Source organism: Rhagoletis pomonella, unplaced genomic scaffold (genome assembly GCF_013731165.1).
Source record: "Rhagoletis pomonella isolate Grant_MI unplaced genomic scaffold, Rhpom_1.0 Rhpom_scaffold_00006, whole genome shotgun sequence".
Taxonomy (NCBI): domain Eukaryota; kingdom Metazoa; phylum Arthropoda; class Insecta; order Diptera; family Tephritidae; genus Rhagoletis; species Rhagoletis pomonella.
In genome coordinates, this window is record NW_023458560.1 from 11,406,387 (window position 1) to 11,430,720 (window position 24,334).

The following is a 24,334-nucleotide window of genomic DNA, read 5'->3' on the forward strand; positions in this document are numbered from 1 at the left end:
ACAAATGAACAAATTAACCAACGTTAAACCAAAAATGTTTCATACATACATACATACATACTAATGCACATATGTATGTACGTGTATGTACCCTGCAAAAAATGGGACTAATCCGGGATGACTCCGGGAGCAATCGCAAAGGAACATGCGACTAATACCATTTTTGATCTCTTTATATGGAATGAACTGTTCGCTTTTGTTCGAGCATGTCCTATGAAGAGACTAATTGATCACCTTTATACCCGAAAGGGTATAAAAAGCGACTAGTCACTTTTAAAAAATAAAAATAATAATTTGCGCCAGCTGAGATTCGAACCGGGTTGCTCAGTTTTGTTAGGCGAATACTCTCTCTGTGTGCCAACGCCGCACATGAAATTTGATTGACTAAGTGCGTACATATCATTAAATCGTTAATAGTACCCGTTAGAGATGAGCTGGGGACTAATTGATCTCCAATTATACCCATAAGGGATGAGTCGAGACTAATTGACCTCCATTAGTACCCGTATGAGACTAGTTGCGACTAATTAATGCCCAATTGTACCCGATTGAGAGTAATCTCGGAATACTCTCTTTAGAGATTAGTCGCACAATTTTTTGCAGGGTATGTACATATATGCGATACAATATAAACGCACACAAGCACTCAAGTAAACATTGTTGTATATATGTACATACGTATCATATCCATATATATGTAGGTAGAAATGTATGTATGTATGTACACAAATCTAAATGGTTATGGATTCGCTTATGTGGAGCTGCAGCAACAAACGACAACAGTTGAAAGCGACCAGCACAAGAATTTCACCAGATTTTGTTGCTGCAAGTCTTCAGCAAGAAGTGTGGAATCGAAATTTGTACATAAAACACACAAACATAGAAGGCAGGGGCGACGGGAGAACGGCAGCAGCAGCAGTCAAGTGAGGTCGGAGCGCTAAAGCCATGAGAAATAAGTACCGTAGATTGGCAGCTCCCGCGCGCACAAATCACACGCACACACACGTACATGCTTAAAAACACACAAACACTTAAATCGACGCACAACTAGAGGAAACCTCATTGTAGCGGTGTTTGCGGCCATGATGTGAGTCCCCAACTATGGTAGTTGGCTGCACTAACACAGCGTCGCATGTAAAACACACGCATGCAAACATCCGCTACACATTACACGAAATCGAAAGAGATGTGACGATGTGCATGCCATGCGTGCGACAGAGATAACATATCGTGTATTCGCATGTGATCTCGAGTGCTTGTATGGATGTGTGTATGCAGCCATGTTTCAGCGCGCAAAGAGAGGTTGTCGCTCGCTCGAGCACGACACAAAGCGACAGCAAAACAACGCAATAGGCAGACAGAGCCACACGCATACATGCATATGTAGTTGGTAGAGAAAAGGTATAATAATAATGCATATGTTTGTACCAACAAATGTGCAAAAACGTAGCACCACAAATGCATACAGAGATAAAATGCCAAGCGACCGCTACAAACGGCCAGAGTCATCTCTGCGCATTCAGAAGTATACACACACATACAACCACCTACAAATGTGTATCCGCTTCTTACTACATTTGTTCGCCATATTGGTTGGTGTGTTGGTATGGCTTGCGCGCGTCACAACGAGGCGAGTTGGCTGATGGGGTTTCGCTCGCTCGCTTAACGCGCTACAAAACACACAGAGCTCGTAAACATACGTGTGTGAGGGAGTGATAGCGAACGAGCTGGGCCAGCAGTGCGAACGAGAAGACAGCGAACGAATTGGTTAACGCATCTGGCAGACAGGCGGGTAAGCAAGCAACATTAACGAAAACAGGCATAGCGAACTCGTTTCACAACGCAGGCTAAACCGCTTTCCACTTTGCTTTGTTGCTTTGTTAGTTTTACTGCACTGCAGCAAAAGTTGGGCGACAGCAACAAACGGCAACAAGAAAAAAACCGAAAAAATGAACTGGTAGCTGGCATTTTGTGAACAAATGGAACGAAGCGCCTGATTTGCACGCCAAGAGAAAGAGAGAGAGAGCTCAGAAGCGGCATACATATGTACATATGTGTGTATGCTTGTGTAAAGAAAACACACGTATGTATGTACGTAAATCCACTGTTTACAGCGACGGATGTGCTGGGCTGCTTATTCAATTGCTTCGATGTTGCTTAATTTGCGCCATGAAATGGCTGCTATGCGCAGCTTGTAGCTCTGTACGAGCACTTGGTGCTCTTCAGATGTCTTCGTCGTCATTGACGCTTCTGCTACCGCTGCTGCTGCCGTGGCAAAGTTTTCGTAACGTTAGTCCGAACAATTTGCGCTACTTTAATTCCAATGAGTAGCATACTGGAATAGATATAGCCCGGATGATTGAAAAACAGCGGCTCCGCTGGCTGGGCCATGTCGTGCCAATGGACAGAAACGCTTCAGCTGAAAGTATACAATGCGGGTCGAAGAGGCACCCCTTGTCTACGATAGAAAGACCAGGTGGATAAGGACTTGGCTTCACAAAAACACACAACACAAAAGAGAAACCGCTGGCGGTTACAGAATCAATCAATAGGAAAAAGAAGAAGTATGCTGTATGAAGTGTTTCCGCGGACTTAGCATTTCAAACTTACATATCCGCTAAGGCGGTTATTTTTACACAGTATATGACAAACAAGCATGGGGCCCTTACCTATTTTAATAAACCCTTTAACATTCAATCGACATTTTCCCATTTTTAGCAATGGATTTTGAAAACAAGAACTTGGTTTTTAAACGGTAGATGTTGCATGTTTATTCCAAGATTCCCACAAACAAAATATTATTCTCCCAAAATAAAGAAATACATATGTCTATTTCCAGTTTGTCCAAATTCATGTTGATCGAAATCAGACTGAAAATGTAAAAGTTATAAGTACTTAGCTAAAAATAGAGAATAATAATGTTTACCAAATTTTCGATTTTCTTAGCTATTAGTACAGTCAAATTAGGGCCGAAAATTAGTCATCGGAATGGTGGTCAGTTTCCTTTGAATACAAAGAGGCTAGTTGGTAGGTGTAAATGTAAAAGAAGAAGCCGAAGAGATCCAACAGTTCCAACTCTGCTACTTCGCCCAGATTGCTGAATAAGCGTGAACCCAAGTGCTTGAGTCGCTTCGTCTGTAGACCTGGACATCGACACAGATAGTGGTTAATTTACTCTTCCTCATCCTCATCATGGCAGCCTCTGCAGAGAGTATTCGTTGGTATTCGCCACTGTTGGAGCATTGGTGCTATAGAACGTTGTCCTGTGATGACGCCGGTTAGGGCTCTTACTGCAGATCGATTGGGTTTCAGTATGTCCTTTGTGTTTTTCCCACTCAGCCGCGGACATAATAATCTTGTGCTCTCACAGTCTTCCCGTTTGTTCCACAAACCATTCGTCACGGCCACGGTGTACTCATTAATTTTCCTAACGTGATTACTAAACCGTGGTAGTACGGAGCTATCCGCTTCTTCTGTTGGCATCTCTGAGCCGCATCTAGCATCTCATCAGCCGACTCATTCTCTTCAATATTGCTATGTCCGGGAACCCAGCATAGAGTGACGTTGATACGGCTCAGTGACGTCAGCGTGGTGCGACATTTCCATACAATTCCCAATTTCACCACTCTAGATCCTATTGCCTTCAATGCTGCCTGACTGTCAACAAAAATAGTGGCTTTGTCTTCTGGATCTTTACAACTAAGTAAAAGACTAGCCGCCCTCTCTATAGGGTAGATCTCCGATTCGAAGACACTGCAGTCTACATAAATAGTGAAAGATTTCTTTCAAGTTATGACTTGCTACTTAAGGCAAAGGTATCCATATATACACTGAGGATAAAGAGAAGCATCCGTCTAAATTTGTGACGAAAATTTACCCATGTGGACACGTCTGTATCAAAACGGCAATACTATGTACGTCAGCTCACATATACGCACGCAGCCGTGCATGCATATTTAAATGCGTTTATGCATAATAGTTGCAGCTTGCAGCAATTAACTTTGGTTGCTCTTGTTGTTTTTCTCGTAGTGCGCACTCGTTTCCGCAGGTTGGCCGCTGGCATCGCATTCGCTCTTACAAATCACACTTTGCATTGTTGGGTTATTGGCGACGTTGACGTTGAACGCTTGCAGCCCCTCATACAACCCTGCAAAAATCGTTGGATCATGTAGTCTATTTGTGGTAAATTGGAGTACTTACAAAAGTGTTCCTCTGTCATGCTGAAGCGGACCAACTGGTGTCTCTGCGCTAGCTTATTGTTTGTTATCCGATCACTGCTCGTGTTTTAACGAAACGTGATTGAAGTTGAGCATTTGAAAGCACATTTGCATGTCTGGCTGTAGCTGAAGGTATAGAGATGCTCGCTGTTAGTTCTTAGCTCCCAGCATGTTCGGGTTCGAATACCGTCAGAGGCAACATATAATTTTTAATTTTTGTCTTGGTTTTTATTAATTTCGAAAAAGTATTTGAGAAGTGAAGAACAAAAGCGTGTACAAACGAAAAAATATAGCAACAATGCCATTGTTATTATGTTGGAGTAGTTTTGTGCTACTCTGATGTAATGCGGGGATGGAGTATATGGTCCTGCCCTAGGACATCGCAATGTTAATTGGACCATATTTTTTATATGAATTGTGGTTAATTTTGGAGTACTCCTTGGTCCTTAGGGAGTACTCTTTACACGCATGCATGGAGTAGTCGCGATTTTTGCAGGCAACTACCGAAACAAATCAATATGCAGTGTAAGAGGGAGCTGCAGCGAGCGGCGGTGATCCCAAACATTACAAGCTCGCATATAGATCTAAATACATATGGATATCTATTTGTACATGCATACATATGAGCTGGACACAAAAACAAGAAACAAATAATAATAAGAAAATAGTTTTGTCGCAAAGGCGCCATACAAAAACGCATGTGTGTGTTCGTTGCGTTGCGTAAACTCCACAGCTACGGCTGCAGCAACTCTGTGTGGGTTCGCTCGCATTTGTACACACATACACACATTCATAAATATATACATACATATGTACGTATATACATATTACAAAAGCAAACAGATTAGGCTCGTTTTTGTTGTATTGCAGCAGCGCAGCGTTTTTTTATCCATAAAATGTCATTTATTAAGCAGGCATACATACATGCATACATATGTACATATGTATATACATATGTACATATGTTCATACATACATACATGGGTCATTCCTTTACAAACCGCACGCATTTTTTGGGAAAAAAATGATGACGACCGAATGAGCTTTACGTTTTAACAAATTAAGAAACATTTTTGTGAATTTTGCTGAAAGTTTGTTTTTCATAAATATCGGGGCTTTATCTGCTGATTCGTAGGATTTACTTTAATACCCTCCAGTCGATATCTCGAGGTCTACTGATCGGATCAATGTGGGGGGTGAAATAACACAAACGGCAATAACGCAAATTCGTGTTATTTCGCAATAGATATAGAATGTGAAATAACACAAATTTGCCCTATTTCATTTCTCGTTGAGCAATAAGACCAACTTTTATACTTAACCATTTGAGTAATAAAGCAAAATAGTGCACATATGTAGTCACACAGTTACATTTGACAAAAAGTAGTACATGAACAAGTTAAATGGAAGGATTTGTAAGTATACAATTTTGAAAGTGCCCGGCGTCGCGGCGGTCCGCGTTCGCTCGCTGTCCCGCGCCACCCCGCGCCGCGCCGCGTTCGACGTCGCGCTCGCGTCCCCCGCCCCTCCCCTCCTTTCGCAATTATGTACTGGTGCTATGTCCAATATGCGGAGCAGTTTTTAAAGGCAAGGTTTTTACTATATTTTGTTAGACTTTTCATAAGTAAAATTATTTTATGAATATTACTTTCTTCATATGAATTATATCACATTTTTTGTTTAATTCAAGGCCTATCAAACAGGTTTAGAGCATTTTAGCAAAAAAAAAAACATTTGCCTGTATTTTGTTGTTGCTTCTGGTATCGAAGGTGCCAAAAACTGTTCTGATTTTTTTCTTCTACATCAAAGCGTGCGATGCGAAATACGAAAAAGGTAACAAATTTAAATTGAAAAAATGAAAATTGTTGCAACTTTCTTTCTTAGTAAATTGGTTCGCTTCTCGAAGCATTGATCCATCCTGTGCCAGGCCCAGTAATCAGCGGTTGTGCTGCTGACTTGGGCGAGCTTTCCAAAAGCTGCTATTTAATCGCTGGTTTTGTATGGAAAATGTTTCACATGCAAATAGATTTTAACAATTTAGAATTTTTGTGAGAAGAAATGTAAAATATTTGACATTTTCGAGAACAAATAATTTAAAAAAAATCAAATCAGCTGCTATACTCATGATAAAAACATAACAAGGTAAAACCATTGAGAGGCAGTCTGACGTTTGCCAACAATATAATTTTAAAATCAAAACTCAAACTCACACACACATTCTCATTTTCAATCTCAAACAACAACAATTGTGAACAATTTAATTTTTTTATTTTCAATTTTATATGATTTTAAAATGTTGGCAAACGTCAGAAAAAAATCATGGCCGACGAAATGAGAGAATGAATTTACCTTGTAATGTTTTTATCATGGCTATACTGATATTACCTGTTCAATGTGCCTTGGTTTAATTGTATTTTTGGAATAAACAAAGTTTTTTTTCCTTCAGTAACTTCCGTCAGTAAACTGTTTTTTTTTTTTACAAATAGTATAAATAAGCAATGGGAAATAAGGCAGATTTTGGTATTATTTCCCATTTAAAAGTGAATCCTGCGATCAATGTCGGTATTTTATTTTTATTTTGCACTTTGTTACGTAAGCTTTTAAAAATCATCAAACAAATTTAATTGTTAATAAATAATAAATCAAAGTCATTTTTAATTCAAATTGAATTGGTTTGAAATGCACTCGGAAGTGATTTGTGGAGTCTGCCTAATTGAAATCTATATATAAAACATGCTTTTCTCCCACCTTGAGGTGATTGCAAAAAAATATATTGTTCTTTATTCGATTATTAACAAAATCCATTTTACCAAAAGGTTGTATCTCTTTTGTGGATCGGAAGATATTAATTTTTTCGAAACGTAACTCACTAGAAATCAAAGCGCGGATCTCGCAACGACTCGTAGAGATGGAACTTGCAACCGAGAAAAATGTTTTTCAGAAAAAAATCCAGAAATACGTGTAAAGTAATTTTATGCATAGAAATCATAAAAGAAAATTCAGACTATTTAAAATGTCATGTTTGGAAGGTGTGCGATTTTAAAAGAATGATCCACATACATATGTATATGAGTACATATATGCAGCACTTGTACTTAACACATTGTCTATAATAATTCCCGAATCCAACTTAATACTGTTCTGCATTCTAGAGGTGGGTAACTCAACTCAGAGTTGAGTTATTGAGTTGATTCCTATAAGTGAATCGGTAACTCAGACTCCCTGTCCAAAAAAAATGTAACTCAGTAACTCAGTTGATGCCGTAGGGCTCACATTAATCAATTGAATCATAGTGGCTCATATTTGTCCATATAACTCTCTCGCTTCGCCACAGTGTTTAGCATGGCAAAGTCTTGCATTTTGTTTTTGCACGAGGCGAATTTATACAAGGTGGTGGCAAGAATACAACAACAACAACCACATGTATTTTGTATTGCGGGTGTTATGTCAAATCTCACAAATTCTTATAATTTCGTTTTTTTTTTAGTTTTTCTCGAAATATGTATGTATGTAAGATATATAAAGATGTGCATATCAAATCAATTGCCTTTCCAACCATATCCACATTTTGAAATTCGGTACAATAGGTTTCAAAATATAGGCTTTTGAAAATATTGAAAATTCCACCTTTACCCTCCCCCTAGCACCGCCCTATTAATTTGCACACAAAAAAAAATTACACCTTTCAAATCAGTAGAAAGGAGCTGACCACGCCCACTTTAAAGTTTTGTTTTATCTCAACGGCCGCTATACCGCATCTATGCCTCAAAACGAGTCTACGATACGAATGAGTGTAACATACAAAGAGTCAAATGAGTTAGTTGAATGAGCTGACTCCTTAAAGTGAGTTGGAGTCATTGAGTCAACTCCTATAAATTTGCTGAGTTACCCACCCTTACTGCATTCAACAAAATACAGGGACCGCATTCGAATGTACATACATACATATGTACTTGTATATTAAATGAATGCATCTTAGTTTGATCACAAATCCACATACATACATACAATACACATACATATGTGTGTACCTTAAGGGCGGATTTAAAAAAGTTTGTAGAAAATTGTGTGTTGCTTTCTTAAAATGTCACACTCTTATAAGAGAACACAAACTCTTGGCTTAATCCTTATCCATCGTCCTGAAATATACTAACCAGAAACGCGATTTCTTTATAAAAAAAAAGAAAACCGTTTTGAAATGTTAATGTTTTTACTCTCTAGAAAATAATTTTTGCAACCTCACATAAGCGGTTTTGCATTATTTTTATACGCGGTTTTGCATTTTGTTGATACGCGGTTTTGTATTTTAAACGACGATATATTGGTCATTCCAAGTAAAACGCGAAAATGATGTAAATTTTAAAATGCCTCAATTATAAATATATACCTATTTCACTAGTAAGCTCTTGATAAATGACTACATTTCATTAATATGTTAAAAATTTTACAAAATAAATATAATTATTGTCTATAGAAACTTTTACTTTATACATAATTACCATGATAAAAATATAGTAAGGTAAAACCGCTGAGAGTCGCTTTTAAAATTCTTGACGTTTCCAAACAATTTAATTTTTAAATTTACTCACAAACTCACACACACATTTTCATTTTCAATCTCAAGCAACAACAATTTCGAACAATTTCAATTTTTTATTTTCACTTTTATATGATTTTAAAATGTTGGCAAACTTCAAAAAAAAATCATGGCCGACAAATTGAGAGAACGGTTCTACCTTGCTATGTTTTTATCATGATAATTACTTTACACCAGTCACAAGGGCCGGTCCCATCAGTCACAATTTTAAATATTTTTTATTTACCTACAAATATTATATTAGCTTGAATTTTAATGAAAACGAAAGCGTATAGTATGTGTTTTACAGCACAAGGAAATCTGGATTGAAAATGAAGTATTTTGGCTAAAATTCGTGCTTGAGAGATAGAGTGATTTTCAGTGTCCCACCAGCCACATCCAATAAAATATAAGTTACAACGACCTTCGGAAATGTTTGGTATTTTTTTTTAAGGAATTATATACATTAGTTATTTATCTGCGTTAAACAATTTATTTTACTCTTCCGACGACATAGTTATACTTCACGGAGTTGATTACATTCTGGAGTCAAATGTCCTACCTGTCACAAAGGAATGGCCCAAATGAGCATTTTGCGATTACATATGTTTTTGCCTGTTTGGCCGAGCTTCTCATCCCATTTGTGTTGTGTGGGAAGCACATCTTGATTATATTGCACAAATGGAGGGATCTACAGTTGTAAGTCAATTCCAAACGGCAAATGACCTTTTATGAGAAGTTGTTTATGGTAAAAATATACTCAAAAGTTTGCCATTGCGTGCCAGAGGTGAGCGCAATTAATGTTGCAGAGACCACGTACGCACGAAGTACCAGTACGCACCTCTTACTACTCGACTACGGCGACCTCAATACCCTAAGGATGCTTATACTTGTCTATCTATGTAAGTTCGGTTAAAAACAGAGCATGTTAACTAAATTACTTAGTTTGGATATTGCAACTGGGATAAATGCGGGGAAATAATCTTCCAACGAAAATTTATGGTTTTCTTCACGAGTCAGAAACAATAAAATTTCCAAAATCTTCCACTTATAAAACTTTCCAAAAGATTTTTTTTTTCAACATTTCGTTCAGCTCTTACATACATCTATGTGGGTGCGTATTACATTCTTACTAGCTCATGCTTGCGATTTCAGGTTTATCGCACTCAGGGTCGAGGGGTCAACAAAGAAAATTTTATCCAGAAATGTTATGCAATCGCAGGTGAGATCTCTCCGTGTCACCTGCTTATGATTTATTTTGACTTCCCTTAACTTCTTGTCTATGCAATAAATATGCCCCAGAGGATGACGTGAATTTAGAGCTCTGACTACAAAAATTTAAGTCGTCGTTAAATTAAATCCTCCTTAAGTGGTTAAATTAATCCTTCTCCATACAAAGCTAAATAAAATTTTTATTCACAAATGTGTATATATGTGAGCAAAAACCCTGAACGCTTGATATTGAGTTCTAGCTGTACAATTAGTTTGCCCAATTAAAGGAATTTTCCATTAACAGGTAGATTGAAAGCGTTATTGACCACTAGAAGATGATCATCCGACAGCAGATCCATTGAATAGTAAATATTCCCTAAATACGAGTAAACATTACCTCCAAGGATCGCCTAAAACTAATGTGAGCGTTTTAAATAATTTTTTATTATTTTTATTTTATTTTATTATATTTGAAGATTTCAAAATACAGTGACAGAATTTCCAACAATAAATATTTTCAAAGCGCCGTACAACTATTATTTAGGTGCATAAGTTTTGAATATTAAATTTAGTTAGTTTTATGTATCGACGTCAGCGCCGAAAGCCAAAACGACTGAAAATCTTGAAATGGAGTTCTAACTTTAATTCACAAGTTCTACTAAAGAAAACTATTGTCACTTCAAACATTTGCTAAGTGCTTAGCAGAGCTTTTCCTCCTGTCTCCTCCTGTTTGTGGTGAGCGCCTTGGTGTTGTCACACAATTTGAGGGACCTAAAGCCTCCGAACGACAGATGGTTTTTATGAGCAAATTTTTCATGGTAGAAATTTCCTGCTGTTTGCTAATTTGGATATGTACATAAATATAGCTCGAACAAGTGGGCGAAACTTGGTTATTCAGGGCGATAAGGGTGCTAACATGTCAACAATAAATAAATATGAAGTAGGGTGGCAAATTCAATATTATGCTAACAGTATGTTCGGCTGTTGGGAGCTAATTGATAAATTTGCGTAGATGAAAATACGAGTAGTGCATGGACTTGAAATTAAAAAAAAATGGAATGAGTTGTTCAACTTAAAACTTGTTAAATTAAATAAAATGCAATGTAAATAGTTCCATAAATTGGGCCGGAACATTTCGAAACATTTGCATGTGTATGTACATCTGTACATATTTATCTCTGGCGGCCGCCATAGCCGAGTCGTTAGAAGTGCGTATTTCAATTCGGTAGGGCCAAGGTTTGATTCTCAACATAAAAAATGTGTGCATTGTGTAAATGTGTATAATGTGTAAGTTGCTGAAAACCGTAGTAATATAAGAAGCAAACCACTTTGAATGAGAAGCGCCTATAAAATGAGTGCGCCAAACATTTATGTACATATTAACTTTACAAAAATCATTTTGTGTTCAAAGCAGTGTTGCCAGTAACTGGGTTAATAAAATCCCGTCTAAATAACTACAACCTAAATCCCGTTTATACTAAAGATATTACAGAAACCCCCGCGCTGTATGCATCTATTATACATAAAATGCTTTCGAATGAAAAATACATGTATGTACATTAGGGTGCTTCTTTTTGCGACTATTGTTGTTTTCACTCCTACTTGAAAATTTTTGGGAAAACACCAAAAAAAATCTCCCTGAAAATTTGGAACCTTAATATTAACATTAAGTACTTGCCCAAGGCGTGCAAAGATTTCTCATATAAAATACACGTAAACTTTGTTTCTTTTTTTCTACAGCTCTGAGGCATTTTACGGTATAATCTTGGTCAATGATGTGTTTTCTTCAGAATTGAATGCTCTACAAAAGTGTCCATCCTCACTCTCACCAGCGAGTTATTACGGGTCACTAAACCCAATTTTTCATGAAAATCTCGTTCATTCAGTTTCCTACAAAAAAAAATCTATGAAACCAAATCGCTAACATCGATATTTCTTCAGATATTGGACTTTGAAGTTGATCAAAAAATTCTCCAATTTAGCTCAATACTCCGTGAAAATTCCCCACTACCTCAACTTCAAAACCCAATATCTCATGAAATATCGGTATTGGCGATTTGGTGTTCTGAAAGTTTTTTGTAGGAAAGTGAATGTCCTACCAGTTTTGGTCGCTTACATTTTTTCTGCAGCTCTTATTATTTACGAGATACGGGCAAAAAACGAGAATTTCATAAAAAAATTGGGTTCAGAGACCCGTGTAGTACGCTGGTGGGAGTAAAGATTACGCCGCAATGGGCACTTTTGTAGAGCATTCAATTCTGAAGAAAACCCATCATTGACAAAAAAATCAAACTTTACGTGTATTTTATATCGGAAATCTATGCACGCCTTGGGCGAGTACCTAATGTTAATATTAAGGGGTTTAAATTTTCAGGGAGTTTTTTTAATGTGTTTTCCACAAAATTTCGAGGTAGGAGTGAAAAAAAACAATAGTCGCCAAAAACGCACCCTAATATACATACATAGATATGCAATATACATAGGATTTATATACATTAGGGCGGGTCATTTTTTTTTTGTCTGCGCGTATAGCATAAGAGGATTCTACTTGTAATTCGACGCAACTTTGCCGAAGAAACCATTGGTCTAAAATCAATTAGGAGTTTGCCATATTGCGAAAATAGGCTTAGAAGAAAATGTGGAAATTTTTACTGTCATGCCCTCTGGTGGAAGTTTTAAGAAAAAGAGAAGTGCAGAAATGGATTCCTCATACCAAAAAATCCGTACAGCATGTTTTTGTACAAAATTTAAGCAATTCTTTACGATACTTCAGCAAAGTGCTAAGAAACCTATTTTCACAATTTGGTAAATTCCAAATTGATTTTAGAGCCATGGTTTCTTCGGCAAAGTTGCTTAGAATTACACGTATGTATGTGCAATACGCACATAATAAGTCGAAAAAATCTCCCATAAAAATTTACCCGCAATTATATACCTACATATTTTACACAAACAGCCTTTTCATTCGTTTTCGCGTTTAAATTGATCACATGGCTGACATTTTATTGGCTAATCTTAGTTTAAACCAGTCAGCTCGGGCGTTTAAACTATGTTTAAGTCACAGCCGTGCACATAAAACCTGGCCCTAAGTCGCACAATTAGTATGGTGCGCAAAAAATCCCGGTTTTCGACAGAAAATCCCATTCGCCCTTATTAATCATAAAATCCCGAAAAAGGGGCAAAATCCCGCTAACTGGCAACACTCGTTCAGAGGGATTAAGTGATAGTAGATTTTTAATTTGCGTAGACAGCAAGCATTTAGATTCGCAGATTTTCGCCGATTGATCTATTAAATGTGCTGATTAAGGTTTATTACGGTTTTGTTGAAAGTATTTTATTTTTTATCAGCTATACAATTGGAGGTATGTTTGTACTTATATATTTAACTTTGGAAAGACTAATACATATACCTATTGCTACATAAAACTTAACATCTAAACACATCTGCTCGCCAAACAGTATACTTCTCTAACCGAATTCCGATGATCCAGTTCCAATTGAGCAATCTGAATTTCGAATCTGCGAGGCATAAGTAGGTGCACCATCTGAAAGTAACAGGTAGACTCTGGGCTCATCGGAAAAGAATAACTGAAGATGAAGATACGTGGTGCATACATTCATTCTCTATAGTTTATAAAGTCGAATTTCGGTTTTGTTCCCTCTTCGTTGCTTTTAAGATCCTGTCTTACCTCCAGATTTATGCAAAGCCTAATGAAGTTCATCAATCAAATTATGAAAATGTAGTATTTACTTGAGTAGCTATCTGATTTCCAGATGAATGATAGCACTTTCACTCCAGTCAAATAGGAATTGAGGCTATGTGGATTTATAAATGCAGTTAAGGAGTGTCGCAAAGGGGTCAAAGTTCAAATTACCCTGAGCGACAATGTATGCAAAATGTGCAAAATGTATATGGGATATCTTCGACTATAGTAGTATCGATTTTGGGTTATTTTAATTTTTTAAGTCTCCGTAGAGGAATCTGATTACTGATTCAGGGGGATGAATTTGATTTAAGGACCACCCTAATATACATGCATACATATGTATGTTTGTGTGATCCTACTTTAATGAGAGGCTTCTGGGCATTGCATACGACACCTTTAGACGTTGCATTTTAAATACCACCCTTAAATTTACTGAATGCACTTAGTACATATGAGCAAATTGATTAAAAAAAATATCATCAACCAAATGTAATGACTTTTCGAATTCTCATAAATAATAGTAATTATACGAAATCCGTTTGTGTATCCCAAAAATAGACACGGAATATGTGCGATTTTATAAATGTCTTATATGCATGTACATATACATACGTATGTACTAAATGCAGCAAAACAACTCAGAAAAAACAAACAAAAATTTGGTTGTGGAAAAGTGTTGTTATTCACTCGAAAGCGGCACAAGTGTTTATAAAATTTTTTTGAATGCCTAAAATTATATACAAACAATTGTGGAAAAAATTGAAAATGCGCCAAAAAGCAAAAAATATACGTTTGAAAGACAGAGGCAGTGTGACTAAATGCAAAAAACAAAAAAAAAAAATACGCAAAGAATGCTTATTTTTTTCTAAACTCTGACGTAATTTTTTGTTTGGGTAAATTTTTTTTGAAAATATTTTTGTACGCTTCTACCTATCTATACATACATAAACATGTATGTAAGTATGCACATATCAGTGGGCCTTCACGAAACCACTTACGTACATATGTATGCGATTTTGGATGGTTTGATTTTATATTAAAAAAATAATAAATTTCCATGAAAAGTTTTTATTTTTAATAAGTTTTTAGTAAAATTTATTCTTTAAGGTCAACTTTGATTTGGTAATAATTTGGTAATTTGGTATTCAACCTTTATTGCTTTGAAGAAAAAATGACCGAATTCGAGATAAGTTGCCTTGTTAAATTTCCACAGATGTATAAGTACATTTGTATGTACACATACGAGTTTAGATATTCACCAGCGTAAAATCAGGCACGAAAAATATCTATATAGTATATTTTCTTCTTTTGACGTAGTTCAAGTTAAAGAAAAAAGTGGTTTGAAGCAGGTTGAGAATAAACAGTAGGTATACATACATATGTATGTATGTATTTTCCAACAAGCGTATTACATAACAAAACTACAAAGTAAAAAAATCGTGGCCGATTATATACCGATAAATATTTAATAACCAATAAAAGCGACTTTTAGTGCAAGTGTAAATCTAAAGAATCGTAGCTCAAAAACGATTTGAGATTTGATGAGTCTCCAGAAGTTGAATTTTCTATTGAAATCAGCCACTGTAACTGAAATGTAACGCTCGCGCAAACAACCGCGCCCCAACGCGCATTAAATGCGACTAAATGGCATAGAAAGCCAGTCGTCAGTTGGTACTCGTACTTGGGGCTCCAACTTACGCCAGCAACACAGCAAAACAAGCAAAAAACGTTTAGCTACAAAATAGGAACAAAAAATTTAAAAGCACAGACATCCATACACACACTTGCGAACATTTTGCTACAGCATTCAACCACACGGGAAAAGGAGATGAGGTGGGAGGTGATAGGAAGAGGTGGAAAGATAGCCAACTTTGGTGTATGTACGTACTACGTTGTTGGAGCATGCTCAATTAATGTGGCGGAATTATACACACACATCAACACATGCATACATACTTAAACGCTTATGAGTGTATGAATACTACGTGAGTATATGTACATATGTATGTACATCAATTTGTATGTACTATGTACATACGTGCCGTTGGACTGGGTACAATGGTGACTCGGACAGCGGGAGCGAGTAACTGTGGTCATAATGGAGCTCAAGTGCTGCGAAAGCAGCTGAGGTGCCACTTCTGCTGAGTGCCAGTTCCACGCAAACGCCTCACTGCGGCTTATAATCACGTAGCCAACAACAATAAATGCACTTGTATGAAACTACATACATATGTACACATGTATACCCACTCAGATGTTCGCCTAAGTGGATGTTTGAACAAACGGCTCCACTGGCGAACGAGCAAGTTCCCCTGCATTTCCACAGCACCTCTCCGTGCGTCATGCAACCAACTCGATGAGCACCTACGAAAATACATACATACGCCAACACATACAAGTACATATGTATATGCATTTATTCTTGTGTGAACGATTATATACGTACACATGTATATACATATGTATGTGTGTTCATTTATATGCACCCTGCAGGGAAACCGCGGACTAGGGAATCAGATTTCTAGTTCCGTACTAGGTCTTTATCGCCAAAAAGGAACTAGTCCGATAGGAACTACCAGTCCAAAATCGGCGAAAAGTGGTACTTTTAAGAAACTAATTTTTTCAGTTTTTTTCACTACAAATCTATATCTAAAGTGACGAATTTAGAAATGGTTCGGAACTATAGAAAAAGGGGTGCAGAACGAACTAGATCCTATTTGTCGAATTTAGAACTATTTCGGAACTATCGAATAAGGGATGCAGCGGGGGGCTTGTTTACTTTACATAGATATGTGTTCGGCGGCTTTTTCGTTCAAATACGCATCTATTCTGTGCTTCGCAGATGCTATTTCATAGTTTGGTAATACAAAACAAAGCTTTGTGTTAACATCTAATCTAACCAATAACAGCGAGCACCTCTGCAAAGTCAGTTACAGTAAGGTAAGTAAACGTACATTTCTTACAATCATTCAAATTTAATTTCAAATTTAATAAAACGTTTCTTTGAAAATAATGTAAAATCGCACACGACAGAACTGAAAGGTTGAAAAATCATGATACTTTTTTCTTTCGTTTGTCGATTTTAGATCTGGTTCGGAACTATAGAATTTAGGACTAGTTCGGAACTATCGAAAAAGGGATGCAGCGGGGGGGCAATTGACACTTTCTAGGACATCGCCATGTTAAATTCGCCAGTTGCTTGCATGCAAAAGAGATTTATCGCGAACCAGTACTGGGTCTAAATGCACTAGAAGCGCCCCAGTTCAGAACTAGAGATTTTCCCCACAGGGCACTTAAATGAACTAAATGTGTATGTGAGTGTTCGGGTACCGCAAACCACTGAATGTTTGGTAGCCTGATTTATTTTTCATGCAATGTGGGGCCTTATAACACCAAAGTATGGGCACGTAAACACAGCCATGGTCTACTAATAAAAAATAAAAAAACAAAGTTTTTATGATTCCTTCATGTTTTTTCTGTCACTATTGACTAGCTCAGAAGTATCTTCATCGCCAAGCCAGATGGGACGTTCTAACGCTCTTTACGAATTTCACCGGAGTTGCTAGTGAGCAAACTTATATTAGTAATATCTAACAACTCGACGTCTTTACTACTGAAAGTATTGAATAAAATAATCAAAACTCTTGGTTTAAATATCTGGAAATGTATCTAAAAAACGCAGCTATAACTTCTGCCATTCGTAAATTATTGTTGTTTTTTCACAACCTTTTTTAACCAAAACGGTCTCAAGCTCAATAAAATTGTTGAATATAATTGCTATTAGGTCAAAAAATAACATAAAACAAAAAAACCGCTTTAAAGTTTTTGTTGCCTCTAGCCAAGATTGCTAGCAACCCAGCTTAGAGAACGATCTTCTATTTGCACATCACCTTTGGGACTTTTTGAACGTACCCATTTGACCACCAGGCCTGCATTAGTTTCGCCATACAATTTTACACTGCTAGTGAACTACATACTTAACAAATCTGAAATCTATGTAGATGCTGAGACCAGTTTATGCAGACGACCCGTTTGAGAAGCCTTACTTTAAACTTTTCTCTGCTACACTTGTCCAAATTTTGTAGCTCGTTTCTGTAACTCTTCTCTACCGATTATTTCTCTACTGATAGAGAATATACATACGTCATTCTCTACTACTCATTAGCAGAAGAGAACAAGGCGGCGAATTCATACATACATTTTTGAAACAAAAAGGAAATGTTTAAGCAAAAAAAAAAACCGTCTTCAATTCTCATATACAAATTTAAGAGTACCATTAATTTCTTCATGATACAATGACCGTATCTAAAGAAAATTAGTATGAGACCATCTCTGAGGTAACACGTTTCCTTTAAAAATAGAATTATGGAAATCGGTTAATGTGGTACAAAGTTACGCGGTAAGATATACAAAAAATATTCCGATGAATTAATAACCTCCTCCTTTTTTTAAGTCGAGCACTTCGATTTCATGTTAAAAACTCGGCCTTTTGTATCTTTTTACAGAAGTCCTGCAAAATTGTTGGCATTGAGCAAACAAGGAGTATTTCCAGTGATACGCGAGGGATTTATGGCAGAACAATGTGAATTCAAGCAACCAAATGGATCTATCATATTTATCGACGATAGTTGAACTAATTTTTGTTTTTATGTTTTTTTTTTTCAAATTATGGAAGAAACCCAACTTAATATTGATTTGTTCGTAGTATAGGTAGTTGGCGAGACCTTAGCTCAGGATACAATAAGCGGTAGAAGCAACATTTTGATGCGATTTTCCTTCGTCTTCTTTTTCAGATGTTAGCTGTTATCATGGCTCCAAGCTACTCGGGCTTGTCGAAATCTTCCTAAATATGTTGATAATAAAGCATTGAGTCCATATTCTTTTATGAATTTGAGGAGTCTATACGTACATATGTATGTAAGTACATTAGAGCGCCCACGAAATTTATGGCATTTGCACGCCTTTTCGGATAGCTTGTGGGGTAACAAATAAGATCTGTAAAGAAATCTTTGACATCTGTAGTGGGAAAAGCCAAAAAATCATACATTGCTTAAAAAAAATTATAATAATTATATGGAAAAAATAGAATTATCTACGAGCACCTTGAGAGCTGCAAACTGATTTAAGAAATTTTGATAAAGAAAATTTCTTTCCATTTCTTGTGCGTCATTTTATATGAATTTTTCCTTTTTTTTTCTTGAGAGCTGGGAACAGCCCTTAATAACCGCAAACTTACAGTTTTCTTTTACTTTATAATTAATTTAATTTGTATAGCGTTCAATACTTGCAGCGCTAGATTTTCATTATTCTGGAGGGCCGGGAGAGCCTGCGGCATATTTACGCAGAGCAGCCCCTTTAAGTAACCCCACACAAAGTAGTTTCAGACTATCAGAGGTGCTCTTCAAAAGAGTCCCTGGGTACAGTCCAATTAGTGTAGAAAATTGGTAATCCGCCGTTTTTTATCATGACGGTAAATTCCTTTTGAATACAATGATGCAGGCATTTAACCGTTAATATCAGTACCCGGTAATAAAACGTAAATATTATTTTATTCTATCTCATCATAATTATTTTTTGCAGTGGGCTAAAATCCTCACTTTTGTTCGAAAAAAATCCCAAAACAACGATTAAATTTGAAAGACAAAATAAAAATCTAAATTTAACGATTATACTTGATCAAACTAACTGAAGCCAAAAAATAACGAAAATCTTGATATTTAACGATTATTTTTGGCCCCTTATTTATGTTACATAAATTGTTTTTGTTTAAACGATGCAGACTGTCGCATTCGGTGACCCCTGTTGAAATTCGTCGTTTACCATTTTTGTAGCGCATTTTAGCCCTCGTACTGCATTTGGATTTTGGACCAAATGAAAAGCAAGTTTAAACCACTGTTAAAAAGTTGTGATGAGGTCGAATAAAATTTTCGAATGGTCTGCTCGCATATTCTGATTAAACGGTGCATCTGATGTTCACGTTTTTGAATGGAGTCTCATAGAGAAGACGAGAATTATCGCGTTCGTTTGGTTGCTGTTGAACCAGATATTAACCCATATACATTTTGTACTGAAAGATCATTGGCCGGAAGTCTTTGAAAGTACCACCGAGAAATGGCCAATTACTTTGGATGTTTTCAACTGGAGCTAAAACCACTGATGAATTATTTAGATAAAAATAGCTGTACACAAATAGTAACTTATGTATGTGCCTATATGTATGTAAGTAATCATGCATATACATACATACATACATATGTAAAAAATGGTGTTGGAACCTGTGTGGTACATTCTTAATCTTTATTCATGTGGGTGTGATTATGCGCTATGTTGGGTTGCACATGTCGCCTGGATAGCTGCAGTAATTCCGATGCAAACGTGAGTACTGTTGTGTGGAGCCTGGAATTCATATGAAAAACACATATGTATGTATGTACATTTACGTTCCCATGGGCAAGGGAGCAGCACGATTTCAGAGCCGAACTGTCGTAACGAACACACTTGACTTGGCAAATCGCCGGAAATTTAGCTCACTTGCTTGTCAGGCTGGTTTTCAATACTCGTTCAAGACATGTACCATAATATGAATAAATGAGTGAATCTAATTGATCTACTCCTCTCCTACATGTCCTCGAATCTACTCTCTGCATCGCATCGTTGAAAACTGCACGATTTCACTGTGTTTTTTGGTGTGATTGTAAATATGTAGGAGTATATTATTGTTGTGCTTATTCGTAGATACATACATACATATGTATGTACATAGTATGTTTGTATGCCCTTTTGCTCTTATGTGTTACTTTGTCGAGTTTGCGCACTGCAAACAAAAATGTCAAGCAATAACAGTAACGATACAAAAGTCTGCGAACTATAATTTTTTTTACATAACGTACGCATCCATCGCTGCTGCAGTTGTTACTAGCGTTGTCCTGGGCTTTGAGAAGGATTTCTGGGGCTCATATGTATGTGTGTTTTTATCTGTGTGCACCTAGTACATAACATGCAGGTATATACATATGTGGTGCATATGTATGCATATACATACATATTTCCTTTTTACACATAATCATAGCCTCCCACATTGCTGCAACAGCTCAGCAGCAGAATCAAGATGCATAGTCAGCAACAACAGTGAGTTGCTGCAAACGTTGTGTGGCCAATAATAATAAACTTTACTTGCAACAGAAAGCTAGCCCATCTGCAACATCTGCAAGCATATGTATGCATATAGAAAGGTAAGTACAGTGAAAGCTCCCGTAAGCGGACACCGATGGTCACCTACTTTTTGTTCGCTTATGGGAATTTCCCAAAAAATAATATTAAAAAAAATAAAATTCTTAAATTCCTAAATTAAAATAATATTTATCCTTCAATAGATAAAAACAGAATTACTTAATGGAAAATAAATTCAAATTTATGGCGTTTCCTTTTCTACCGGCAAATCTCATTTCCCGCTTCGCTGAAGCAGTAAGCAGTTGTATGTCTGCAATGCCACACGATAATTCTAAGGGCTGTCGCATCAAGCATTTATTTTTTCCTATAGGAATAACAAGTAAGAAAATGATTTCTTCTCTTTTGGAGTCAGTATAATTTTCTAGGATCTAAGAATACAAACAGACAATTCAATTCAAACTACCGCCCCTAGACGGCAAGACACTCTCATGGATAGCAAACTTAATTGGAAAATCGATGTCGAATTCCGTAGACATAAGGCCTACATATCATACTCCACTTGCAAGAGAATCTTCTTCAGAAACTGGGGATTAAAACCCAAACCAATCCTAACATACGGCGTCTTGGTTTGGTGGCCCGGCCTAATTAAAACAATATAATGTCAGTAAACTAAGAAGCATACAAGGGGTAGCAAGCGCAGGAGGAACAGGTCCACTAACATCCTGCCCGGCAGAAGCACTAACTGCTAACTCCTCAATTAGGATTAATTGATCTGAAAGAGTAGCTGTGAAATCGGCGGTCAGACTCAGAGCCAGGTCTTTGGGGGACTAGACATTTCGAAAATGGGTTGATCATAAGTCAAATGCGATTAAATAGGACTACAGACTATAACTTGTTGACGTAAAAACATTTCATATCATACGTCAACAAAACCGACACCGATTCGAAATTTTCGCTAACTGGTTACAGAATCTGCCTACAAAAATGATATCGTCCGATTCAGCCGGAACAAAAATGCTTCAAACAAGTAACAGTTTCTCTGTAATATGGCCTCGATCCGACATATATACAACATCTTTCATTTGAATCAGTATTAAAAGCTCTATTGGCTCCTACATTCGGGTTTTGATAGGCGATTCTCCCTAGAACCGTTTTTTCCATATTCTTGGCCTATGTGCGCTTTTATTCGAAACCTAAATGTTTCGGTACCGAGTATCGAGAGTATTGGATACTTAAAAGTATTGACTCAGCACGTCACTACTGCTGTAATCTCGACTGTGACGTCAGCAAAACAGCTGATTCTGTCAAGTTCACTGAGAGCCGATTAGCGGTATTGCCATCCTTCTGTATTCTCTCCACCGTGCTAAATGCCTCCAACCATGCCAATACACTACAAGATCATAGGCATAGGTATGATAGAAGAGCTTGCACTTAACCTACCAAATGGCACCTATACGAATAGGAGGGGAAAAACTAAGGAAAGAAAACTTCGATCAGCTGTACTGATCTTTTAAAATATGAATAACCTAACAAAAGTCGCATGTTTCTTCAAGAACGGTTCATGTGCTACAGTTTTATGGAAGAATCAAGTGCGTGACAACGGCAGAAAAAAAAGCAGGATTTTGTAGAAACTTCAAAAAATGTTTACTATCGTGAAAATAAAATTACGCAATATCTATCATGTTTTCGTACTTTAGTTTCTGCTTACTATCTACTTTCTTTGAACTCACAATTAGTAACTTTTGAGTTAAGTGAACTGTGTTAGCACTAAAATACGTTTTCCTCCTGATTTTTGCTTTACGGGAATATTTGAATGTATAGTATGTATGCCCTGCAAACCAAAGTTCCCGAAATCTTAACGAAATCTTTAGGAGTATCTTATTTCTGTAACGATTTTTTTACGAATCTTCAAAGAAAATTATATGAAGGGGTTGACACGAACTCGTAAAGAAACTTCTGTACGAAAAATAAGGAAAATTTTTAAAAAATTCTGCAAGAAATTCTTCACATAGCAGCAATATTTTCATTGCTTTACCAATTTTCTTCCGAAATTTCGTAAAAGAATCGAAGTGTGCACAGTTTATTTCATTTTAGAACATTCGGCAAAAAATCGGATGAGATCTTTACAAATTCTTTAAAATTTCTTTACAACTCAGAATTCTCTGAAAAAATGGTTTGCAGGGTGTATACCCCTTATCATTATGGTAGTGATTGTTATGTCTATATGAAAAACAAAAAAATAAAATGCCACCCCAACAAAGGCAAAGGCTGCCTGCCATTGCGGAGATAGTGCTAATACGAAAATTGTACATACATATATCATGCAAGTATACGTATGTACATACATACATACCTAAATAGACATTTCTAAATTTACAACAACGCTAACCACAGCACTAATGTTATAAAAATCTTTGCTGCGAATTCCCTTCAAATGAAAGGTACACATATGCATGCATGCACATATACTACCTTTCGGGTACCCCGTACCGGTGACAGACATAAATCGCACTGAACTTTGCTATATCCAATAGTATGTAATTGCTTATTTTGTTGGACTCTCTCGCTCTTACGCTTATGAATGTGCGCCCGGTTTAGCTTCACACGCAGTCCCCACCACCTTTCACTCGACCATTCTTCAGCGTCCCGCTCCGCGTGATTTCTGTACCTCTTTTGCCACACTTTACATGTTTGCACGCAACTGTAATAAAAGAAACAACAACTACAACAACAACAGCAGCAGTAACTTATAGAACTAAAATTTACACAACGACAACTAACTCATCAACTTCATTGCCGCACACAGCAACATACATACATATATACACACACACAATAGTAAATAAATAGAAAATTCTCTCCTTTTCTTTCGCGCATTCTCAGCAAGTTTTACCACCCGCCCATAGTCTCGCCACCCCTACCGCTGTTGATGAGAATAGTTTTGCCCTGTTGCCAATTTTCGTTTCGTGAGTTTTTGCTTGTAGTCGAACTCTGGCTGCTACTGCTGCTGCTGCCTGTGCTAGCAGTGCTCTGCTAGGGTTGCTCTATTGTGCTGCTTTTACCGTTGCCATTGTATGAGTGCGCTGTTGCCACTTTTCCAGTTTCCATAAAATTTTATACGAGTACGTACCCGTGTGTAGACATAAACACTAAGGCAATTGCATGCACACAGGCGCAAGTATACACCAATACATTTATCAACATACATAGTACATATCTGTGTTCGTATGGAACAGTAGCTTATGTCGAAAGGCTGGCTTTAGTATAATGCGGCATTCCCTTTATTCTTTAAACGACAAAGAATTTTTTGATGAGACTTAATAAGAATATTGACTTGCTAGTATCGGAGCTATTTCTTGCACGTTTATTTGCCAAAAGTTCTCAACGGCTCACCGCCAGTGAATAATTCGCAATCGTATGCTGCGAATGCCGATTTATACTAAAGCCAGCCT

General features: G+C 36.9%; 1 protein-coding gene and 1 long non-coding RNA gene across 2 annotated transcripts in view; one reads left to right on the forward strand and one right to left on the reverse strand.

Annotated features, from left to right (window-relative positions):
* Nucleotides 1–24,334, forward strand: part of LOC118740406 (protein split ends) — a gene marked incomplete in the record, with an annotated part of 189,286 nt that overhangs the window by 12,037 nt on the left and 152,915 nt on the right.
* On the reverse strand, nt 2,742–4,326 carry LOC118740407. The gene is made up of 2 exons (XR_004993128.1): nt 2,927–4,326; nt 2,742–2,870 (listed from the first exon to the last, which is right to left on the reverse strand). It is a non-coding gene; the product is annotated as an uncharacterized LOC118740407 (long non-coding RNA).